The sequence below is a fragment of the Pleurodeles waltl genome, chromosome 1_1 (genome assembly GCF_031143425.1).
Source record: "Pleurodeles waltl isolate 20211129_DDA chromosome 1_1, aPleWal1.hap1.20221129, whole genome shotgun sequence".
Taxonomy (NCBI): Eukaryota; Metazoa; Chordata; class Amphibia; order Caudata; family Salamandridae; genus Pleurodeles; species Pleurodeles waltl.
In genome coordinates this window covers 304,439,566-304,459,190 of record NC_090436.1, presented here as the reverse complement: position 1 = coordinate 304,459,190, position 19,625 = coordinate 304,439,566, and the positions used below count along the sequence as shown (strand labels likewise).

Below are 19,625 nucleotides of genomic sequence, written 5' to 3'. Positions count from 1 at the left end.
AGAGTAAGCCATCACATATCATGGAATGTTGGATACCACTTCCTGGTCACTTTTTGTATACTACCCATGAGTCAGACATTTGAAAATGTTATGTAGGTACAGTGTTTGTGACATAGAGTCCCAAAACCAATCCAAAAATGTAATGTCACTCCACAGTTTGAGTCATATAAATGACCTATGTTTCTCTTGTGGTAGTGGAGGACCAGCATGTGTTCACATATTTCCAGTGGTTAATTGCACAAAGGTGTCCAGTTCGTGTGTGGCCATGTGTACCCTGTGTCATTATTGGGCTCCATGTTGTCACAGTTATGTGCAGGTCTAGTCATGAGTCTGTGGAGCCATTCCCTGCATTAACAGAGTATCCTTCAAAGCAAAATTGAACGAAAGCCAAAGAGGAATCGACAACACATGTGGGGATAGTCCAGCTATGGCACTGCAGAAGTTTTATGAGACTGACAACAGGGCAACCATGGTGTGCTCACAAAATTAATGGATCAATAATTTAAAACCGGCAGGATCAATCTCAAAATTTGTACTCAGGGTGGCCTCTAAAATTCCCACTGCAACCGGGAACATCCTTGCCTCTGTGCTGATTAATCTCACAGCTAGTCACCAAGCAAGCACCATCATTGGGTTGCAGCCAATGTGAATCTGTGTGTAGGCTGTCAGGGCACAAACATGTTTTATCCTTTCATGCACCTTAGCAAACGTTGTTTGTTGTGCTGGAGGCACCATACCCAATCCATGCATACAGCCATGGTACACTGTCACTGTTTGTCACTCATGCATACATGAAACCCAGACAAGGGATAGGGCTGGGATTAGGCTATTTGAAGACATGTCCCAGACCATGATACGATAAGTAAACTGATTACTCTATTTGAGGATTCATTGTAGACCTAACAGGCACAATACCCCAGAAGGAAAGTGAGGGCATGGAAAGCAACTATGAGACAAAAGTTGCCACAGGGAACATTTGTGGTAACACAAAGACAGGAACCAGTCAGGCTAACAGGATGGAGGCTCTGTCAGGAACTAACATGAACAAGGTAAATACACAGTGAGCAGACTCTGACTGGGAAAAGCTGGAACAACACTGTGGAAAATGAAAACTGTATTTGTGCTGTGGGCTGCAGCGTTACACAATAACCCAAGAGCTGTGTTACACAAATGATTTATAAGGCAGTGCACAACAAGGATATACATAAAATGGCAGCTTCTAAGCCGCTCCAGGCAGCAGCAAGGGTTCAAATGGCTGGTCTGCATGGAAGTGCACACAGGTGTGTGCAGCTTTAGGCCCATATTTATACTTTTTGACGCAAACAAGCGCTGGCGCTGGTTTGCGTTAAAAAATGTACCGCCGGCTAACACCATTCCTACGCGCCATGCGGGTGCCTTATTTAAGGAATGATATTAGCCAGCGCTGCGGACTGGTCAGAGTAAAAAAAAAAAAAATGACTTAAACCAGGCAGCGCCGGCACAGGGGAAAATGGGGGTTGTGCGTCAAAAAATGGTGCAAGTCAGGTTTGAAGCAAAAATCATGCCTCAAACCGGACTTCCGCCATTTTTTGATGCCCAACCCCCATTGAAATGACTCCTGTCTTAGCAAAGACAGGAGTCATGCCCCCTTGCCCAGTGGCCAAGCCCAGGGGACTTCTGTCCCCTGGGCATGGTAATTGGGCACAGTGGCATGTAGGGGGGGCCTAAATTAGGCCCCCTATGACACTTTAAAAAAAAAAATATATATATATATATACTTATCTCAACTTACCTGTACTTACCTGGGATGGGTCCCCCCATCCATGTGTGTCCTCCAGGGGCGGTTGAGGGTTGCAGGGGGAGTCCCTGGGGGCAGGGAAGGGCACCTCTGGACCCCTTCCATGGTCCGAGACCATGGAAGTGAGCCCACAGGTCGCTTAACGCCTGCCCTGACCCAGGCGTTAAAAAACGGCGCACATAAGGCTGTGTGCCGTTTTTTAAGGCCCACCTCCTCCTGTGCGTCAAAATGACGTGGGAGTATAAATAAGGCGCACAGGCGTTAGTCATTTTTTGGGCGGGAACGCTTACCTTGCATGTCATTAACGCAAGGCAGTTTCCCGCATCCAAAAAATGACTCACACAGAGGAATTTTGACGTCCACGGACTCGAGCGTCAAAGTTTAAATATGGTGCCCGGTTTGCACCGAAAGTGCGTCAAAAGTTTTGACGCACATTCTGTGCAAACAGAGTATAAATATGCCCCTTAGGCCCATATTTATACTTTTTGACGCAAACTGGAGCTGGTTTGCGTCAAAACCTTTACGCGCCATGTGGGTGCCTTATTTAAGGAATTACATTAGCCGGAGCTGCGGACTGGTCAGAGTAAAAAGAAAAAAAAAAAAATATGACTCAAACCAGACAGCGCCGGCATTGGGGAAAATGGGGGTTGTGCGTAAAAAAAATGGTGCAAGTCAGGTTTGAGGCAAAAATCATGCCTCAAACCAGACTTGCGCCATTTTTTGATGCCCAACCCCCATTGAAATGACTCCTGTCATGCCCCCTTGCCCAATGGCCATGCCCAGGGGACTACAGTCCCCTGGGCATAGTCATTGGGCACAGTAGCATGTAGGGGGGCCCAAATTATGCCCCCCCCCCATGCCACTTAAAAAAAACAAAAAAAATAAAAATACTTACCTCAACTTACCTGTAGTTACCTGGGATGGGTCCCCCCATCCATGGGTGTCCTCCATGGGTGGGTGAGGGTGGCAGGGGGTGTCCCTAGGGGCAGGGAAGGGCACCTCTGGACTCCTTCCATGGTTAGAGACCATGGATGTGAGCCGACAGGTCCCTTAACGCCTGCGACGTTTTTTAAGGCCCACCCACTGTGCGTCAAAATGACACGAGCGTATAAATAAGGTGCACAGGCCTTAGCCATTTTTGGGGCGGGAACTCCTATCTTCATGTCATTAACGCAAGGCAGTTTCCCGCATCCAAAAAATGACTCACACGGAGGAATTTTGACATCCGCGGGCTCGGGCGTCAAAGTTTAAATATGGTGCACGGTTTGCACCGAATGTGCGTCAAACTTTTTGATGCACATTCGGCGCAAACAGAGTATAATATATTTAAATATGGGCTCTAGTCTCTCAAGTCCTGTACGTGAGAATCAAGTTCAAAGGGCCAACAGTACCTTTCAATTGGGAAGCAATGGACAGGTGATTACAGGTCCTACAGACTACCAGGCAGTGCATTATCGGACCTGAAGTCCATGCAGACAGATGAACTATGATTGTGGCATGCCGTACTAAAGAGGGAAGCACACTGGAGCCAGAATGTGAGTCTGGGTGTGTGTAGACAGGGATGTGGAATTCCTATCGCCCGACGCCCGGGACATCTTGTTTGGGGTCAAGGGCAACAAGTTTTTATGTTTACTTTGTCCTTGGGACAAGTAGGCCCAACCATCTGCAGCACAAACCCTTTGGCTGCCTGTTTATAGAGAGTGGAACTCTCTGCAGTTGAGGTAATGTGTTTCCAAAAGATAATGCTGTTCGAACTTGTATTTATGGTTCATTATTTGAAAGCCTTCATTATTAGGGTGAGTGCTGTAAATAAATGTTTTAAGGTCACACTTCACTACTGACGTTGGTACCAGTACAACAAAAAAAACGTGTATACACATGTTTGAAAAGTTTAGGCTAAGTATAATGCTCCCAGAATGCTCTCTGATTAGATGCAAATGAAGTGTCATTTAGTAAAATGTGTTGATGCATGCTAATATTTCCCAAAAATATTTCTAATGGAAAATCAGTGTAACCATTTTCAAAATGAATATGGGAAGCATGAAAATAAACAAACACTGACAAAGCCAACTGGTCTGACATATTTTTATAAGTCTTTTAGTTTCATCAATGCGTGTCTTGTTTTGACATGGCTTTTGTAACACTTTATTGTTGTGGGAGCTACCAGGCCCTCAGCATTGTAACAAACACTGGCAAAAAAAAAAACCAACATTTTTGAACTCTAAAAGCACACGTTGCCACCAGTGGCATAACAAAGGCCCCGCAGCCGCCCTCCAGGGGGCCCCTTCAGCACAGCACCTGCCCTGAGTGAGTCTGGAGAGGGGGCTTCTCCATGTTCTTTGCAAAGGGGCACCCTCCAGTTTCGTTACGTCACTGATTGCCGCTGTAGTTCCTGACACTGAACAAAACTACTTTGTGTGCCAATATGCTCCTTGTGGAAGAGCAGAATGCGATCACTCACAGTAAAGCCAGCGGAAAGAGAGAGAAATAGAAGTTTAATAAAAACAAAGGCCCATATTTATACTTTTTGACGCTAAACTGCGCTAACGCAGTTTAGCGTCAAAAAATTTAGCGCCGTCTAACGCCATTCTGAAGCGCCATGCGGGCGCCGTATTTATGGAATGGCGTTAGCCGGCGCAAGCAGACCGGCGCTGCCTGGTGTGCGTGGAAAAAAACCACGTAGACCAGGCAGCGCCGGCGTTGGGAAAAAATGACGTTAGGGCGTCTTAAAATGGGGCAAGTCAGGTTGAGGCAAAAAAATCGCCTCAACCCGATTTGCGCCATTTTTTTACGACGCCCAGACGCCATTTCATGACTCCTGTCTTAGTAAAGACAGGAGTCATGCCCCCTTGCCCAATGGCCATGCCCAGGGGACTTGTGTCCCCTGGGCATGGTCATTGGGCATAGTGGCATGTAGGGGGGCACAAATAAGGCCCCCCTATGCCACCCAAAAAAAATAAAAAAATATAAAAAATTATACTTACCTGAACTTACCTGAATGTCCCTGGGGTGGGTCCCTCCATCCTTGGGTGTCCTCCTGGGGTGGGCAGGAGTGGCAGGGGGGTCCCTGGGGGCAGGGGAGGGCACCTGTGGGCTCATTTTGAGCCCACAGGCCCCTTAACGCCTACCCTGACCCAGGCGTTAAATAGTGGCGCAAATGCGTGGTTTTTTGACCCGCCACCTCCCGGGCGTGATTTTTGCCCGGGAGTATAAATACGACGCATTTGCGTCGCTGTCATTTTTTTAGACGGGAACGCCTTCCTTGCATCTCATTAACGCAAGGAAGGCGTTCACGCAAAAAAATGACGCTATTTGCCCATACTTTGGCGCTAGACGCGTCTAACGCCAAAGTATAAATATGGCGTTAGTTTTGCGCCGAATTTGCGTCGAAAAAAACGACGCAAATTCGGCGCAAACGGAGTATAAATACGGGCCAAAATGTCTTTGTTAACACCAGACCTAATTAGGGACCAAGACCCACATGTAGGTAGCTTTTTGCATGTTGCAAACAGCGACTTTCGCTGTTTGCGACGTGCAAAAAGCACATTGCGATGCACAAACCCAGTTTTGCGATTCAGTAACTTGGTTACCGAATCGCAAAACGGGTTTGCGACTCGCAATTAGGAAGGGGTGTTCCCTTCCTAATTGCGACTCGCAGTGCAATGTAGGATTGTTTTGTGACCGTGAACGCGGGCGCAAACCAATCGCAGTTTGCACCCATTTCAAATGGGTGCTAACACTTTCGCAAAAGGGAAGGGGTCCCCATGGGACCCCTTCTCCATTGTGAATGTCACTGTAAACATTTTTTCGGAGCAGGCAGTGGTCCTGTGGACCACTGCCTGCTCTGAAAAAATTAAACGAAAACGTTTAATTTTTCGTTTTTGTAATGCATCTCGTTTTCCTTTAAGGAAGCAGTCACAGACATGGTGGTCTGCTGTCTCCAGCAGGCCACCAACCCTGTGAGGGCCACTATTCGCAAGGGGGTTGCAAATTGCGACCCACCTCATGATTATTCACTAGGTGGGCATTTGCGAAGCCCTTGCGAATCACAGATAGTGTCAGGGACACCATCCTACATTCGGATTTGCGACTCACAAATTGCGAGTCGCTCTGACTCGCAATTTACGGGTCGCAAATCTGAACCTACCTACATGTGGCCCCAAATTCTTAAATAAAGTCACAAAAGTGCACCCATGGTATATGTCGTACCCCTATAAAATATTTGTGAACTGTATTTTAGCATGGGTAAATACGCATGTGTAGATTTGCTCATGTGAAAATCTATTGAGCATTTGCAAGTTCATTTTCCCTCCGGCCACTTTCTTCCCAACCCTGGAAGAAGTTCTAATTCTGCCATTGTCAGGAGTAAATGTCCAACCTATCTTATTATGGGGAAATATTAGAGAGAAGCTGGTGAAAATCTTTAAAACATGCAGGTTAGTAGGTTTGCAGACTCAAAGGCATTCCAGCCCTGGAACTATTGCTTACTGCTTCCTCCAGCCCCAGTATGCAGATCTGCAGAAAGGTGGCAAAATAAGGAAATTGCTACAGTAGGGATTGAAACTGCAAGTATTCAAGCCCTACTATGGTAGTAGCCCTGGCATAATCAGAGAGGCTATTATCAGAGCTCTTACATAATGAGATTGCTGCCATAATTTATCGCCACACTACATGGCACCAAAGGGACAAGTAGATCTTTTTACAGGACAAGTAGATTTGAGAAGCAACCTGTCCCCTGGACAAGTAGATATTTTAATAAATTCCACACCCCTGGTAGATGAAGGATTGTCAGGGTACAAATAGTACATTTACACGGTCCCCTAGAGAAGGGTGGGGAGAGACTGAAAACACGGCAGTGGCAGGACTTATAACCTGAGATGGCATGCGCAGGGCATGTCTTGTGAGCAATGCTTGTCATACCTGGGGCACTCGTGCTACACATTTGCAGCTTACATGGACTTCTTGTCACACATACTCCTTGCAAAGATAGCTCATGTCACACTTAGGGGCATATTTATACTCCTTCTGCGCCGAATGTGCGTCAAAAAGTTTGATGAACATTCGGCGCAAAACTTGCCCCATATTTAAACTTTGACGCCCGCGGACGTCAAAATCCTGCCGTGTGCGTCATTTTCTGGATGCGGGAAACCGCCTTGCGTTAATCATATGCAAGGTAGGCGTCCCCGTCCAAAAAATGACTTAAACAGCCGTGCATCGTATTTATGCTTCCGCGCAAACATGCTGCACAGTCGGGAGGTGGAAAATGACGCACAGCCCGATTTGCGTAAAAAATGAACGCCTGGGTGAGGGCAGGCGTTAAAATGGGGCGAACACACAGAAGCAACAGCAGAGCAGCAAAAGGGAGACATGGAGGTGCTTCTCATCCAGCGTGCACGCAGACGCAAAGCCCAGCAACAACAGCAACCACAACACCAGCAGGGACCCGAAAGGCAGCACAGAAGGCAAGAGAGGATATTCCGCACCAGAACAACCCTTCATGGCCTCAGGGAACATGACATCATCCAGAGGTACAGGTTGAACTGGCAGGCCATTCAGCAGCTGCTGCACAACATAAAACCACAGTTGGCACCCACCTTCCTGACACCCCGCACCATCCCAACAGAAACCAAGCTCCTAGCTGTACTTCACCTGCTGGCAAGTGGCTCCTTTCAAACCACTGGCACCCTGGTTGCTGGAATATCACAGCCATCATTCTCTGCCTTCTTGCCCAAAGTACTGGATGCCATCATTGGACTCACACCCCGCCACATCTGCTTCCCAAACACACTGCAGAAGCAGCAGGAGACAAAACAGGGGTTTTACCTCATTAATGGCTTCCCACACGTCCTTGGTGCCATCAACTGCACACATGTACGCCTTGTGCTACCTGCTGCAACTGAACACCTCTACCGCAACAGGAAGCACACACTCCATCAATGTGCAGGCCATTGTGGATCACCAAGGATTGATCACCACCATCGTGGCAAAGTATCATGGGAGTGTCCATGACTCATTCATCCTCCGTCACTACCATCAATCAACACTTCCAGGATGGACGATATGGCAATGGACTACTTATTGGTAAGTACAAAAACCTACTTATATACACACTGCACAGCAACCCTCTAGGACACACATACACCACAACAGCAACATGTGGATAGGTCTGCAGTGAACCTGTCACACATCTGAAATTAGTGTACAGTCAAATGTTAAGACGTCAATGATCACAACGTATGGAGAGGTCTGGCTAATTGTCACCTTGCAAAATGTAAGCGTCTCACTGATGTTTAAATTAATCCCATGCATAAGTCTAAAGGTATGGGATGTCCAGGGTACATTGTTGTGAATGTGTTAACAACACTGTCAAAATTAATCTGTGTATGGAACTATCATCTCACCCCCAGTGAAGACACAGGAACACCTGTATCACAAGTCACAATGCTAGAGAGTGCACACTGTTCTGCAAATACCCAAACATACTGCTGACAACCGGTCAGCAGGCAAACACTTGTTCAGACAAGGAAACAACACAATGCAGATGGTCTATCCTACAAGCCTAGGAAGGAACACAATAACACAAAAGAGTCACAGACAACACAACCCAAATACTGCCATGTAAGGTGATATTAATGGGGCAAGCTACATCAACATGATCCTATTCATTTTCTTTTTCAGCTGATCAGTGGTATGGGATCCAGCCATGGATTATGACACCATTTGGCAACCCAAGCACTGCAGCAGAGCATGCCTACAATGAGGCACATAGGAGGACACGCACCATAGTGGAGAGGACCTTCGGCATCCTCAAGTCGAGATTCAGGTGCCTCGACATCACTGGTGGCAGCCTCCTATGTTCACCAGAAATGGTCTGTAAGATCATTTTAACATGTGCCATCCTGCACAACATTTGCATACGAAGGAATATTCAGAACCAGAGCCACAAATGCCTGAAGAGGAGGATGCTGGCCTGCAACATGAGGGGGAACAAAAAAACACAGCTGCTGGATAGCGTAGCCGCCAACATATTGTGAACAATTGTTTTTTAAACTAATAACCATCACCACTGTATTAACTAATGTAAATAAACACTGATAATAATCACCATATCATGGTATGGCTAATCATTTGTGCTCACCTTTATCTCTAACTATCAGAATAAGAGTCTAGCCTCATGGAGCATTGCTGATATACCGATCAGGACACAGAAATTTCCTGAGCAATTGTGATGCGTATTATACAACAGTCACATACACACACACTGTAAATGACATATATCCTGTACATTTCATATTTGAAGGGCCATAGCAGAGGACCACACCTATTTCACCCATACATGTTGGCAACATGGTTCATCACAGCATATGGCACACAACAAAGACACCATCAGTCCATAAGGGAAAAAAATGCCTCATACATGAGGCAGTGGATGTGCTATTGCATTGGTAACAGGTATGTATGTCCAGACCCTTGACAGCAGTAAGTCGTACAGCACCTATCTTTGCAAGGACAGTCTGTGACTAGAGTTCCCTAGAAGCAGAACATAGACAGCACAAGTGCCATACCTATGACAAGCATTTTGCACATGACATTCCATGTACATGTGCACCCATTTCCTAACTCCTGACACACCCATGCTCCTGGTCTCAACCCACCTGTCTGAAGAGGTCCCTGGAATGGTAATATGTGTACCCAGATATTCCTCCTCTACACACACAGACTAACAATAGTAATCCAGTGTGCTACACCGTTTCCTATGGTATGCAATTGTCATAGTACATCTGACTGCATGGATGTCAGGTCAGTTAATACACTGGCTTGTAGTTTCTAAGCCCTGTTATCACCTGTAGATTGCTTCCCGTGTGAAAGTACTGTTGGCCATTTGAACTCGAATCTCACCTACAGGACTTGTGATAAACTGATGCAGCACACACCTATGATCACCTCCATGCACATCACCCAGTTGAACATGCACTGCCCCTGCAGATGCTTGCAACAGCATAGAAGTTGCCATTTTGTCAAATACACTGTTATGCATTGCTAGTAATTAAGCCGTGTAACACAGCCCTTGGGTTTATGTGTCACCTTCAAAAACACAGGACGAACACAGTTTCCCATGTCAACTGTCTTGTTCTTCTTCCGACCAGTGTAAGTCAGACCACTGAGTATGTACCTTGTGAAATTGCTGGATCCTGATTGACCCTGCATCCTGTCTCAGCCTGACTGGCACCTGTCTGTGCGTTACCCTAAAGGTTCCTTGTGGCTACATCTGTACCACACTTGCATTACCAAACCTCACATTCCCCAGGGGGTATTTTGTCATGTGCTTACTCAATGCATACCCAAATACATTGTGTAGCATCATCTGCTTTTTAATTGTACCATATTAGTAAAATTGTCTTTGAATACCAAAATCATGGCCTATCCCTTGTCTGGGTCTCATGTATGCATGAACGACAAAGTGTGACAGTGTACCATGGCTGTATGCAGGGATTGGGTATGGTGCCTCCGGCAGAACCAGCTACCTCTGATAATGTGCTTGAAATGTCCACACATGTTAGGACCCTGACAGTTCACAGGCTGAATCACATTGCTCACAACATATTGATGGGCTATGCGTGGTGAATAGCTGCAAGATTAATCAACACAGAGGCTATGATGTTCCCAGATGCAGTGGGAACTTTACAGGCCAACCTGTGTACGAATGTTGTAATGACACCTGCCGGAACATGACTCCTGAGATATGATCTCACTCAGCACACCAAGGCCCATATTTATACTTTTTGACGCTAAACTGCGCTAACGCAGTTTAGCGTCAAAAAATTTAGCGCCGTCTAACGCCATTCTGAAGCGCCATGCGGGCGCCGTATTTATGGAATGGCGTTAGCCGGCGCAAGCAGACCGGCGCTGCCTGGTTTGCGTGGAAAAAAACCACGTACACCAGACAGCGCCGGCGTAGGGGGAAAATGGCGTATGGGCGTCTTAAAATGGGGCAAGTCAGGTTACGTCGAAAAAATCGTCGTAACCCGACTTGCGCCATTTTTTTTCGACGCCCATCCCCCATCAACATGACTCCTATCATTGTAAAGATAGGAGTCATGCCCCCTTGCCCAATGGCCATGCCCAGGGGACTTATGTCCCCTGGGCATGGTCATTGGGCATAGTGGCATGTAGGGGGGCACAAATCAGGCCCCCCTATGCCACAAAAAATAAATAAAAAAATACTTACCTGAACTTACCTTAATGTCCATGGGATGGGTCCCTCCGTCCTTGGGTGTCCTCCTGGGGTGGGCAAGGGTGGCAGGGGGGGTCCCTGGGGGCAGGGGAGTGCACTCTGGGCTCATTTTGAGCCCACTTGTCCCTTAACGCCATCCCTGACCCAGGCGTTAAAAAGCGGCGCAAATGCGCCGTTTTTGGCCACGCCCACTCCCGGGCGTCTCTTTTGCCCGGGAGTATAAATACCACGTAAAGGCCTGGGAGTCATTTTTTAAGACGGGAACGCCTCCCTTGCATATCATTAACGCAAGGAAGGGGTTCACGCTAAAAAATGACGCACACTCCGGGCACTTTGGCGCCTGAAGCGTCTAACGCCATAGTATAAATATGGCGTTAGTTGGCGTTAGTTTAGCGTCGAATTTGCGTCGAAAAAAACGACGCAAATTTGGCGCAACCAGAGTATAAATACGGCCCTAAGTGACAGTCTCATAACACATCTGCAGTGACAGGGTGGGATCCCCATGTAGGTTCTCATGTCCTCATGGACTTTACTTCCATTGATCTCCGAAGGATACTCCGTAGATACAGGAATAGCCGCCACTGACTCATGATGAGACCTGGATGTAACTGTGACAACCTGGACCCCTAAAAATATACAGGATCAACATTGGACCACACACATGAACCAGACACCTCTGTGCAATTGATCACTGGAAATATGTGGCAACGTTCTGCCTCGTCTGCTGGTCCACCAGTGCCACTGGAGAGTTGTGGCTCAGTCATATGACCACAACTGTGGCGTGATATAACAGTTGTGGGTCACCTTTGGCTGTCTGTGCCAATAACATGGTACCCACTTAGCCTGTACATGTGCCAGACTCACGGTGGGTCCACAAACAATTGCCTAGGAAGCAGTTACCGAATTTCTAGGACATGGGATGGGCAACTTTTGGACCATTGACATGAACAAGTGTCTGCCATCTATCTGGTGCATGCTTTGTCATTTGTGGTGTCTACGTTACCCAAAATCTTGGAAGTGCACACAACAGATGCTGCTACATGTATGACTAGCACATGTCCTCTCTCATTTCCACACTGACTTGCATCTAAGGTTTGGACACATTGGCTTCACATTCATACAAGCATATTTTCAATAATGCATCTTGTGATGCACACACTGGGTCGACAGCTACATGAGTAGCCAATGCACATACATTGAGCCATAGGCATTGAGGTATTGTACTTAAGTGCGTCACCTTGTATCCTCTCCTTATGTGCACCATGGCCAATTTGTGCAATACATATATGTAGGCCACACATATGGCCATCTAGTGTGTCAGCCAAGAGTGAAAATCCTGTTAAGGAAGTAGCGGATCATGGTCCGCAGCAGTATGATGTCTCACTTGTGACCATACACCGTCAACACCAAAGTGGGTGCAATCAGCCTATCTCAGTTGTGTCACAAATCTAACATTACATTAAAATGGCAAAATGGCCCAAAACCAGTTAATGCCCTGACATTTTGACGCATTTGCGTAAAAAAATGACGCTTATGGCTGATAAACAACGCATTATGCCCTTAAAATTGGTTGTGTTAGACTATTTCCAAATATATGGATGCGGCCTAATTTTTACTCCTGTGCGTCGAAAAAAATGACACATACTGTATGCATCAAAATTGTTTGACGCATAACGATAAAAACGGCGGCCATTTTATGCAGGAAGTGATGTAATAGGATATCCTGTTTACAGATTATGTACAGTGGGGGTACTTTCATTTTCACTTTGCAGTCTGTGATTCTTCTAGACTGTGTGGCTGTGTTCTGAGTTTTGTCTAGTGAAATTGTGCTTTTATCTCCTGTGTGATCCATTACTTGTTAGTTTTTGAATTAAAATTGTTGTTGTACACTGTCTGAGTGTTTATTGTGTACTATTGTCCAGTATTGTATTGTCTTTATTGTTTGTGAGAGTCTGTTGTCAGTGGTGATAGTTTGGGGATAGTTGGGCTCTTTTAGTTGTTAAGTTTACTTTTTTCTTATTCTACTTTCCCCCTATTCTCCTTTGTTTTTCTGTATCCCCTATCTCCCCTTTTGCTGTGCTAAGATATTGGGTAGGCCACATCTTGGCAAGATGGGTGAGGAGGAGCTTGGGGGGTTCATATGGCTGGTGTGCCATTTCCTCCCCCTTATGATTGAGGCAGGGGGGGCGGGTGATATAGGGGTGTCACACCGAGGCACGAAGAATCCAGTGGGGAAAGGTCCTGCATCACTTGCAACGTGTGTATCGGAGTCAGAGGAATGACCACCAGCTGAAGCACCGCTGAGCTGACCTCATCTCCAGGGAGCAAGATCTGCTGGACCACCTGGGAATCGTGATTGGTGGCCCTGTTGGTGAGTACAAATCATGTAAATGTGCACGATTAAAAGCTCTGTAGTGACATCAGATGATTTGTACAATATCTGACGGCTATGTTGTTGAGTGTGTGGAATGCTTAGGAAACATACAGGGTCATTGATGGACTGTGTTAAGGACCACAATTGCTAGCTGTCAGGAAGCAGGTGCTCTGCAAACTTACTGATTAATTTTGCTTAATGTAAGTTGGTGCCGCCTTCGTGTCAGACAGCAACACAATTTAGGAGTCAATTATGTATATATATATATATATATATATATATATATATATATATATATATAGGTCACATTTGCCGGTGAGTTATAGATTTTCCAAAACATTATCAACCTTTGTTGACGCAACAGCTAGACTGACTTTAGAAACACTACGGCCCATATTTATACTTTTTGACGCTAAACTGCGCTAACGCAGTTTAGCGTCAAAAAGTTTTGCGCCGGCTAACGCCATTCTGAAGCGCCATGCGGGCGCCGTATTTATTGAATGGCTTTAGCCGGCGCAAGCAGACCGGCGCTGCCTGGTGTGCGCGAGAAAAACCACGTACACCAGGCAGCGCCGGCGTAGGGGGAAAATGGCGCATGGGCGTCTTAAAATGGGGCAAGTCAGGTTACGTCGAAAAAATCATCGTAACCCGACTTGCGCCATTTATTTTCGACGCCTATCCCCCATCAACATGACTCCTATCATTGTAAAGATAGGAGTCATGCCCCCTTGCCCAATGGCCATGCCCAGGGGACTTCTGTCCCCTGGGCATGGTCATTGGGCATAGTGGCATGTAGGGGGGCACAAATCAGGCCCCCCTATGCCACAAAAAAAAAAAAATAATACTTACCTGAACTTACCTTAATGTCCATGGGATGGGTCCCTCCGTCCTTGGGTGTCCTCCTGGGGTGGGCAAGGGTGGCAGGGGGGGTCCCTGGGGGCAGGGGAGGGCACTCTGGGCTCATTTTGAGCCCACTTGTCCCTTAACGCCATCCCTGACCCAGGCGTTAAAAAGCGGCGCAAATGCCCACTCCCGGGCGTCATTTTTGCCCGGGAGTATAAATACCACGTAAAGGCCTGGGAGTCATTTTTTTAGACAGGAACGCCTCCCTTGCATCTCATTAACGCAAGGAAGGGGTTCACGCTAAAAAATGACGCTCACTCCGGGCACTTTGGCGCCCGAAGCGTCTAACGCCATAGTATAAATATGGCGTTAGTTGGCGTTAGTTTAGCGTCGAATTTGCGTTGAAAAAAACGACGCAAATTCGGCGCAACCAGAGTATAAATACGGCCCTCAGGCCCATATTTATACTTTTTGACGCTAAACTGCGCTAACGCAGTTTAGCGTAAAAAATTTTTGCGCCGTCTAACGCCATTCTGAAGCGCCATGCGGGCGCCGTATTTATGGAATGGCGTTAGCCGGCGCAAGCAGACCGGCGCTGCCTGGTTTGCGTGTAAAAAAACCACGTACACCAGACAGTGCCGGCGTAGGGGGAAAATGGCGTATGGGCGCCGTTTTTGGCCACGCCCACTCCCGGGCGTCATTTTTGCCCGGGAGTATAAATACCACGTAAAGGCCTGGGAGTCATTTTTTTAGACGGGAACGCCTCCCTTGCATCTCATTAACGCAAGGAAGGGGTTCATGCTAAAAAATGACGCTCACTCCGGGCACTTTGGCGCCCGAAGCGTCTAACGCCATAGTATAAATATGGCGTTAGTTTAGCGTCGAATTTGCGTCGAAAAAAACGACGCAAATTCGGCGCAACCAGAGTATAAGGCCCATATTTATACTTTTTGACGCTAAACTGCGCTAACGCAGTTTAGCGTCAAAAATTTTTGCGCCGTCTAACGCCATTCTGAAGCGCCATGCGGGCGCCGTATTTATGGAATGGCGTTAGCCGGCGCAAGCAGACCGGCGCTGCCTGGTTTGCGTGGAAAAAAAACACGTACACCAGACAGCGCCGGCGTAGGGGGAAAATGGCGTATGGGCGTCTTAAAATGGGGCAAGTCAGGTTACGTCGAAAAAATCGTCGTAACTCGACTTGCGCCATTTTTTTTCGACGCCCATCCCCCATCAACATGACTCCTATCATTGTAAAGATAGGAGTCATGCCCCCTTGCCCAATGGCCATGCCCAGGGGACTTATGTCCCCTGGGCATGGTCATTGGGCATAGTGGCATGTAGGGGGGCACAAATAAGGCCCCCCTATGCCACAAAAAAAAATTGAAAAATAACAAAAATTATACTTACCTGAACTTACCTGTACTTCACTGGGATGGGTCCCTCCATCCTTGGGAGTCCTCCTGGGGTGGGCAGGGGTGGCAGGGGGGGTCCCTGGGGGCAGGGGAGGGCACTGTGGGCTCATTTTGAGCCCACTTGTCCCTTAACGCCATCCCTGACCCAGGCGTTAAAAAGCGGCGCAAATGCGCCGTTTTTGGCCACGCCCACTCCCGGGCGTCATTTTTGCCCGGGAGTATAAATACCACGTAAAGGCCTGGGAGTCATTTTTTTAGACGGGAACGCCTCCCTTGCATCTCATTAACGCAAGGAAGGGGTTCACGCTAAAAAATGACGCTCACTCCGGGCACTTTGGCGCCCGAAGCGTCTAACGCCATAGTATAAATATGGCGTTAGTTGGCGTTAGTTTAGCGTCGAATTTGCGTCGAAAAAAACGACGCAAATTCGGCGCAACCAGAGTATAAATACGGCCCTAAATACGGCCCCAAGGCCCATATTTATACTTTTTGACGCTAAACTGCGCTAACGCAGTTTAGCGTCAAAAAGTTTTGCGCCGTCTAACGCCATTCTGAAGCGCCATGCGGGCGCCGTATTTATGGAATGGCGTTAGCCGGCGCAAGCAGACCGGCGCTGCCTGGTTTGCGTGGAAAAAAAACACGTACACCAGACAGCGCCGGCGTAGGGGGAAAATGGCGTATGGGCGTCTTAAAATGGGGCAAGTCAGGTTACGTCGAAAAAATCGTCGTAACTCGACTTGCGCCATTTTTTTTCGACGCCCATCCCCCATCAACATGACTCCTATCATTGTAAAGATAGGAGTCATGCCCCCTTGACCAATGGCCATGCCCAGGGGACTTATGTCCCCTGGGCATGGTCATTGGGCATAGTGGCATGTAGGGGGGCACAAATAAGGCCCCCCTATGCCACAAAAAAAAATTGAAAAATAACAAAAATTATACTTACCTGAACTTACCTGTACTTCACTGGGATGGGTCCCTCCGTCCTTGGGTGTCCTCCTGGGGTGGGCAGGGGTGGCAGGGGGGGTCCCTGGGGGCAGGGGAGGGCACTGTGGGCTCATTTTGAGCCCACTTGTCCCTTAACGCCATCCCTGACCCAGGCGTTAAAAAGCGGCGCAAATGCGCCGTTTTTGGCCACGCCCACTCCCGGGCGTCATTTTTGCCCGGGAGTATAAATACCACGTAAAGGCCTGGGAGTCATTTTTTTAGACGGGAACGCCTCCCTTGCATCTCATTAACGCAAGGAAGGGGTTCACGCTAAAAAATGACGCTCACTCCGGGCACTTTGGCGCCCGAAGCGTCTAACGCCATAGTATAAATATGGCGTTAGTTGGCGTTAGTTTAGCGTCGAATTTGCGTCGAAAAAAACGACGCAAATTCGGCGCAACCAGAGTATAAATACGGCCCCAAGTGTCTTCCTGGCCCTGTGTCAATGTAGTGGTGTATGTGTTGTGTGTCCTACAGGGTTGCTGTGCTGTGTGTATATAACTGGGTTTCTGTACTTACCATAAAGTAGGCCATTGCCATATCGTACATCCTGGAAGTGTTGATTGATGGTGCAGTGGCGGAAGATGAATGAATCATGTACACTCCCAGGATACTTTGACATGATGTTGGTGATCAAACCCTGGTAACCCACAGTGGCTTGCACATTGATGGAGTGTGTGTGCTTCCTGTTGTGGTATAGATTGCTCGGTTGCAGCAGGTGGCACAATCCGTACACACGTGCAGTCAGTGGCACCAAGCACGCGTGGAAAGCCGTTGATTTGGTATAAGCCTTGTTTAGTCTCCTGCTGCTTCTGCTTTGTGTTGGGGAAGCTGATGTGGCAGGGTGGAGTGATATGATGGCATCCAATACTTTAGGTAGGAAAGCAGAGAATGAGGGCTGCGAGATCCCGGCAACCAGTGCACCAGTGGTTTGAAAAGAGCATTTGCCAACATGTGGAGGACAGCTAGCAGCTTGGTCTCTGGTGGAATGATGTGGGGTGTCTGCAAGCTGGGTGCCAACTGTGGCTCAATGTGGCGCAGCACCTGCTGAATGGCTTGCCAGTTGAGTCTGTACCTCTGGATGATGTCATGTTGCTGGAGTCCCAGAAGGGTTGTCCTGGTCCTGAATATCCTCTCCTGCTGTCTGCGTTGCCTTTCAGGTCCCTGCTGGTGTGGTGGAAGCGGCTGGTGTTGGTCTTGTGCTCTGCGTCTTCATGCATGCTGGATGAACAGCACCTCCATGTCTTCCTTTTGGAGCTCTGATGTTACTTCTGTGTGTTTTCCTTAAGCAGTGGTGTGTTTGCCCCATTTTAACACCTGCCCTGACCCAGGTGTTATTTTTTGACGCAAATCGAGCTGTGCGCCATCTTCCGCCTCCCAGCCGCACTGGATTTTTGCATGGTATGATAAATATGTCGCACGGGTGTTTAAGTCATTTTTTGGACGGGAACACCTACCTTGCATGTCATTAATGCAAGGTAGTTTCACAAATCCAGAAAATGACACACATTTTGGCGGTTGTGGGCTCGGGCATCAAAGTATAAATATGGCGTACGGTTTGCGCCAAATTTGCGTCAACATTTTTTATGCAAATTCGGCGCAGACAGAGTATAAATATGGGCCCAAGGCTTTAAAGTAGCCAGTCTTTACTCCAGCAGCATCTCTCACTCTTGCCCCATGAGAAACAACGCAAAACTGATTGAGCCAAGTGATAATGTCAGCGCTCTGAACATATTAATTGAACATGGAGACATTCACCGATCTCTAATGAGGCTGAGTCAAGGCATTTATGTAAAACACTTTCAAAGGTGCAGAGTCATTCCTTTCTTTAAAGCGCTTGAGACATTGTTCAAACAAAGCAAATGTGGTGAAAATCACTTCAAAGACTTTACCTCCAGGAAAAGCAAACAGGTAGTCAATCTGATCAGGTCTGAATCCAAGTTCCTTTTGCAGCACTGACCGGCTGAACAACAATCCATCCATCTTGACGTCTTAAACTGCTCAGAACCTCACGGCATTTCGGCGCGCTCGACTAGCCGCCATCTTCACAGAGATCCCTTCTGGAAGGGTCCCCCGATTTCACACCGAAGAGAAGAGCTGCACCCGCTGGAAACACTGGAACCTCCTCCTCAGAGAAAACAACTACGTGATCATGGTGTCTCCCCTGCCAGGTAAGTATGAGTTGGAAGAGGACAGGGCAAGGGGGGCCCGCTTGGCATCTCCCTGCAGAGCGAGGGTGGCATCCACAGAGGCAGGGGCAGAGCATGGCCTGAGCCATAGTCTTGGCCCCAGAAGGCAAGGGTGAGGACTACAGGCTGACAGCCGGTCCACAAGCCCAGGGGCTTAGCTGAGAGGGACAGACCTGTCACCTAGCCAGGGCCTACTTTCCTCTCTCTGGATAGGTCCCCTGAGTGGGAGGCGGCAGCTATCCCAGCACTCCCCAGGCTCCTGAATTTGCATGCCTCTTCCCCTTGCCCAGCCCCATTTCCAGCCTGCTGCAGCACCCAGAAGGAAGCTGGAGAGACAGCTAAGGGTGCTCCAGAGTGGTTTTTCTTGTTGCCTTTCTTGATACCAGAGATCAGGGGAAAGCGCGAACGCAGTCCCCCACTACCAGAAATTATGCAGTCGAGTATCCCGCATTTGGGGACATCGCAGGGGTCAGCACATCCGAAGTGCAATGGATGAGCCTCACCCTGGGAGAACCACCTTCGTGATCATGGTGTCTCCCCTGCCAGGTAAGTATGAGTTGGAAGGGGACAGGGCAAGGGGGGCCCGCTTGGCATCTCCCTGCAGAGCGAGGGTGGCATCCACAGAGGCAAGGCCTGAGGCGGGGCAGAGCATGGGCGTGGGGGCGCAAAGTGACCAGCCAAGGCCCCGCAGACCCTTTGGGCAAAGCCGTTGCCTACCCAAAGCTGCTTCCCAGAAGCCTCGGCCGGCCGGCCAGTGAAATTTACATGACCACGCCATCCAGCAGAGCCAATCAGGGCCTTGCTTTCA

At 48.0% G+C, this 19,625-nt stretch overlaps 1 non-coding gene across 1 annotated transcript; it reads right to left on the bottom strand.

Annotated features, from left to right (window-relative positions):
* Positions 1 to 19,207: 19,207 nt before the first annotated feature.
* Positions 19,208 to 19,371, bottom strand: LOC138295159 (U1 spliceosomal RNA). The gene has a single exon (XR_011203527.1). It is a non-coding gene; the product is annotated as a U1 spliceosomal RNA (small nuclear RNA).
* Between the last annotated feature and the right edge of the window lie 254 nt (positions 19,372 to 19,625).